Raw genomic sequence first — 6,192 nt, 5'->3', positions numbered from 1 at the left:
ATGCGTAAGATCTTATTAAAGAAGACAGAGCCCCTCAAGGGCTGCCGCCGTGCGGATCAATTGGTGGCGGAGACGAGTTCCAATCTGTAAAATGTAACAAAACTAATGAAAATGTGTGACATCGACCCGCACGGTAGATTACAAAAATGGTGTCTGGGAGGAAGTCTTTAGGACCAAGAAGCGTGCCTTGAAAGACCAAGGTTTGCTAGAAAGTGCTGGAGTGAGAAGGAGAGAGAGACAGTCAGAGAAAGTTAAGTATGTACACATTATTTGTTTAAGAAAGTATCCGTAAGTGAAATGTTGGAAAGTACAGTAAGTGATCAAGAGGGCGTCAGGAGAGTGTCTATTGAAGGTTACATTGGCAGTTAGGAAGGGAGAGAAATATGGGGAACAAGCAAAGTCGAGAAGAAAGTTACAATGCATGTGATTTGTTGGCAAAGAGAGGAAAAAGGTGTATAATACAAGATAGATAATAGATATAGGTATATGTGTATATATATGTATCTACTATATATGTGCAAATAGTTAACTGAGCTTGCTTTTAGAAGAGAAGGTTTTGTTGACATGTAGCTGCAGTCTGTCTAGTTTTCAAGGTCGAGCGATAACAAAGCAGAGAGAATGAAGTGCTGACCCTGGAGAATGTCTCTGCTTGCTTAAATGGAATGAAAGCTTGAAATGAATTTAATTAATTATACTGTCTTAGATTTCAGGAAATATAGCAATTTCTAAGGTATATTCTTACTTATACAGGGGTTGCAAATGCAGAACATGTTGCAAGGTCCCAGCAATTGTGTTAATTATGAGTTCAAATGCAGGGAATAGTTAAACTAAAACAACTCAGTCAGTGAATGCATATTCGGAGAGATAACAGTTGGTTTTACAAAGGTGGGGGCTTTCAGATTTGACTCAAACTCAGGGTCACAGATTCTAAAATACTTCAGCGTTTAATACAACATATAATAGCTTCAGTAAATAAGAAAGAGAGAATGTCTCAGTCACTCAGCAAACTTTTTCACATAATTTGTCAAAAATAGCGCTCATTCACAATCTCATCTCAATAGAATCATGTACTTTATAACATTATAGCACTCACCTCAATGTTTTTCAACTGATGTATGTATGTTTGTCAAACTTTTTTTGTCTGTGCATCTGTATGTACTGGTACACCTTCAATGGGGGGTGACGGGGCAGACTTGAGCGCATGGATGGATGAGAGTTAGTGACCCGTGTTCAGGCTGTGATGCAGATATTGACTGGGGATAAAAGTTCCCCCCCATGCATAAGACTTTACTTGTTTGAGATGTGGATGCTTAGACTGTACAGCTGAAATTAAGCTGAGAAGAAAGACTCAAGGAGCCAATATCGAAGGGGTGGAGCTAGATGATGTAATAGTACGTAGTAATGTTTCATCCCTCTTGTCCACAAGGGAGGGGGTGAGGAGCTTGAGCAGCTAGTAAAAGTTTTTGTTTTGTTTTTTTTCTCCTGTCTAAAATTTGATAAGACATTGCAGGCAGGATCAGATTAATAATGAATTCACTTAAAGGAATATCACATTTCAAATATTAATAGAGGTTTGTAAATTATTCTGCCCCGATGTAACTCATGTCTCTGTTATTGGTGCTAGCATCTTACAGGCCTTATCTGCATCCATCAAATCTGTTTACAATGTTATACTAACTTGAACCCGGCTACTATTCTTCCAATTGAGTATCCTGGTTCAAAGGGGGGGAGGAGAAGGCATAGGTGATCTAGGTATTGCAAATCAGCCATTTTTAAATTTTTTGCAAGCCATTTTTACATTTTTAAATTTTTTGCAACAAGGTTCTGATCTTTTTGAAATAGAATATCAGCCTGATTGTCTAGCAGTGATGCAACAAGAAAATTTAAGTTTTAAAAAGTTACTGAAAGCCCTTGTTAATAATGCATATTTTGAGTTGTTTTTTATAGATGGTACCAGGGTGATTGACAACTCCACACTGGATATGCAGTGGTTACACAACAAGATGTCCTAAAAGCAGAATGTCTCCGCATGTCGCAGTACAAGAAGCGGAACTAAAGGCACTCACGGAGGCGTGTAGAGTGGCCACAGGTAAGACGGCAAACATTTACACTGACTCCCGGTATGCATTTGGCATAGCTCATGATTACGGCCCAACATGGAAGGCCAGACAGTTTTTTTACCTCAGCAGGACAGCCAATTAAGAATGATGCAGCGGTGCAGTCTCATGGAGGCCCTACTTCTAACTGACAAAGTTGAGAGCTCACACCAATTCCTACACCGGAGAAGCGAGAAGCAATGCCATCACAGACCACACAGCAAAGGCAGCGGCCCTCAAGCCGTGGAAGAAAAGAAGAATTTGACAATAACTTTGGACTTTGACTAAAAACTTGGACTTTGACTAAAAACTTGGACTTTGACTAAAAACTTGGACTTTGACTAAAAACTTGGACTTTGACTAAAAACTTGGACTTTGACTAAAAACTTGGACTTTGACTAAAAACTTGGACTTTGATATGCTAAAGACTTTACAGTTACAAGCCCGCAAGGAAGAAAAGGAAAAATGGACTAAAAAGGGACGGTGTATGGCGAACAGTCAACAGCACTTGCCTACCATGATCCCTGTGCCCCATGATGGCCCAGCTGATGCACGGAAAGACGCACCTCTCAAAGCAGCAATAAAGTCAATGCTTGAACAAGGACGGGTGGCTCCTGGGTTTTCTGTAGTTGCTGCATCATTTGTCCAATTTTGCATGATCTTTGCCGTAAGCAACAGGGCAGAAGTAAATTTGCCACATAACACTTGCCGGGGGCCACTCTACCCATTTCAGGGATTGCAAATTGGCTACACTCAGCTCCTACTTGTCGGGAAGCATGAATATGTGCTTGTTGTTGTTGATGTTTTTCAGGTTGGAGACCTACTCTGTTACCAAAGTAAATAAGCAGGTAACCGTACAGAAGCTCATGAATGAGGTAATCCGCAGATATGGGGTACCGGAAGTGATTGACTCAAACAAAGGTACACACTTCACAGGTGAAATAATGCAATACATCATGTCTGCTTTGGGTAAATTCCAGGCTTTTCACACACCCTACCGTCCGCGGAGTAGGGGGAAAGTAGATACAAAAGGAAATGAAGGAAAATGGGCAAATTTTGAATTGAGTGTCTTCCATTAATTTTTCTTTTTCTTAGGAGGATACATGCCACAGTAGCTGAGTTTAGGGAATGATTTTCTTGTTAATTTTGTCATAGGTCTCTCCAAGGAATTGTCAATAATGTATTCTGCAGTCTCTGCTTTTCTCCCAGGTCCTACAGATGAGTGTCACAATCTGAAACCAGGTGACAGGGTCTATGTAAAAAAGTTTGAGAGAGAAACCCTGTTTGAATGTCCCTACCAGATGTTGCTCACCACCCCAACTGCAGTCAAGCTCGAAGGAAAGCCCACTTGGATCCACACTTCGCACTGAAAAAACTAATGATCCTGCATATCCTTTACATGCTATAATGTGGTACAATTCCTCTAACACACACCTTTGACTACTGTACACTAGCCCCTGTTTCAGAACAAATTAATACAATCAAATGTGCAATATGAAGAGTACACTGAGGGTGAGAATCCAACACCGCATCGTGCTAAGAGAGAAGTTGACGCCCCAGGTGGTAACTTTGATCCATATGTATACATAGATGCAATAGGAGTGCCAAGGGGGGTGCCAGATTAATTTAATTCTAGAGATCAGGTTAAAGCAGGTTTTGAGTCCTTATTTGCTATTGTCACTGTTATAATTCATCCAATCTACATTATTATTATCTATTACAATCAGCAGAGGTTTGTAAACTACACCAAGGATGCTTTGCAAGGGTTAGCGGACCAGTTAGGGCCCACTGCATCCATGGCGTTCCAAAATAGAGTGGCCCTGGATATGATTTTAGCAGAAAGAGGTGGGGTATGTAATTTCCTGTATGTGTATTATCCCTTTGATCAAAAAGAGTATGAGTAAGGGACTGGATAATATGACACCAACGTTTCCCTTGTTTGAAAAAAGATGAAGAGCCAGTTCCGATAATGCCAACCACGTACGTTACCAGAAGAATGGAGAAATGTACCGGTACTGTGTCTTCCCTGGTCTCATAAGATGGACTGTCAGTGGAATTCCCATTTGCCTAGGGTTAGTGCAGAAGACCTTAGGTTCCGGCGAGGGCACACCCTGTGGGGTGTTAACTTGTACAGAGAGAGGGTATGGATGCCCGGAAATAAGCCCAGGGAATCCATGGCCTCCTTCTGAGGTGAGGTAGGGATCCCCCCTCCTAGGAGTAGGGACTTACGGGCAGTGGGGAAACCCTGACGCAAGGGAGTAGCGACCGAGGAAGAGTGCAAGGCCTGGTACTTGATCTCCATATTAAGTTTTTAGGGGGGTTTGTGAGGGTATTTGTATATATTGCCATATGTTTTTTATGCTTTATACCTGTATGCAAGTTCTATTCAATTCCAAATGAGAAAAAACTTAATCTGTTGCCTTACATCAGATATTCCAAAGGCCTTGCGAGACAAAGACAAAATGTATCTTAAAACGCAGCAAAGGAAGAACCAGACACAAGGACGCGTACTTGGCTGTTTTTCCAGAGGCGCCGTAGCAAGATAACGACCGCTCAACTATGTACATAACTTTCACTGTCTCAGGCCGGAAATCCGGACTTCCCATATATGGTTATGCCAATGAGCCTATCACCCATTTTCTACTGATGAGACCAAAGGGTATAAGATCTCATGTAATCTGTAATAAAAAAAAGCGCAGCCATGTCCCCGTGTGAGGAACTATACCAGACTTCCGTGTGTGGTGTCTCTTCTTTACGGCCGGCAGTGGGGCATTGAGGTGGGCCTGATTGGTGCTGTACTTAGAATTACCCTGACAGTATGAGGGATTATTTTTGTATTATTTGCCTGTCGGGTCAGGTGCTGCTATTGGCAGTGTTATATACGGCCCCTTGTCCCTACGCTGTAATTATCTGATGAGTTGGGGGGTCATGTCTGTGGGGATTAGCACCAGATATTGGGGTAACACTCAGTATTGTGGGGTCTTACAGTGAGATACTTACATATAATCCATGATGTTTTTGATTTCTATATCAGTAATGTCCCGACCATACACACGAAAGCCATCGTCCTACCAGCGGACCCTGTTAGACAATAAACAAGATGGTGACAATCTAGGACATCGTCTCGCTACTATATGTTGTATAATCCGCGCCAGGCATGAATGTGTCCCGTGTACCGACCGACACATCATGTATTAACTATCTGTAATGTAGTGTAATTAATGATGTCCATATACAATAAGCACATTGTAGAGGATTCTGTACTTACACAACGATGTTATCATACTGGCCAAAGTAATTCTTCGCCCTTGTAATGTGTGGATATCCATGACCGAACTAATGGCGCCATGCCTTGTAATGTGCAGCACAAGAGCGCAACCCAACCGCAATACTAATCCATATACTAACATAAGTCCTATCCAGTCATCCCGTGAATGTGTCCTGTGTACCGAGCCGACTCATCATCTATGTGATATCCAGTGTGTACTGCCATGTTGTATATTACTGTCAGTCGGGAGAATATAAGTCATTATCAATGAACTATGTGTAATGTTGTGTCATATACGGTGTGTACAATAAGTCCATCATAGAGGATGCAGTACTTACAGAACGATGTTGGCAGATTCGTCCAGGAGGGGGTCACTAGGACAGGCAGTGATGGTCTCAGGTTCTGCCTTGTCCAATACATAAATATTATATATATAGTGTTGTGTGATATATGATATATTTATACAATAAGCCCATTGATGATGATTCAGTACTTACACAGTGATGCTGTCGGATGTGTCCATCATGCTGGAATCCTCGAGGCCGGACCTTATCTCATTATCCTCCTCATCATCTTCTCTGTTGAACAACACATAACATATATATACATTTAGTTCTGGTGGCTAATGGGGCCAGAGGATAATATAATCTTACATGGAAAAGGAAAATCAGAACTGTTGTATTTTAGGCTTTAAGGAAGCAGTGACTTTTGATATTTTTGCATCTCAATGTTCTGATAGCCATGACTTTGTAATTTTGCCATCAGAGGTCCCATATGGGGTTTATTATAGTGGGATAATTTAAATAAGTTAAGTGCCCCATTTTGGGG

The 6,192-nt window shown here is 41.4% G+C and overlaps 1 long non-coding RNA gene across 1 annotated transcript; it reads right to left on the bottom strand.

Annotated features, from left to right (window-relative positions):
- Positions 1 to 5,102: 5,102 nt before the first annotated feature.
- On the bottom strand, positions 5,103 to 5,905 carry LOC136588399 (uncharacterized). The gene is made up of 3 exons (XR_010787571.1): positions 5,862 to 5,905; positions 5,703 to 5,766; positions 5,103 to 5,177 (listed from the first exon to the last, which is right to left on the bottom strand). It is a non-coding gene; the product is annotated as an uncharacterized lncRNA (long non-coding RNA).
- Positions 5,906 to 6,192: the final 287 nt, after the last annotated feature.

This window comes from Eleutherodactylus coqui, chromosome 13, assembly GCF_035609145.1.
Source record: "Eleutherodactylus coqui strain aEleCoq1 chromosome 13, aEleCoq1.hap1, whole genome shotgun sequence".
NCBI lineage: Eukaryota > Metazoa > Chordata > Amphibia > Anura > Eleutherodactylidae > Eleutherodactylus > Eleutherodactylus coqui.
Note: the sequence above shows the minus strand (reverse complement) of the source record. Positions and strands in the feature narration are given on the sequence as shown.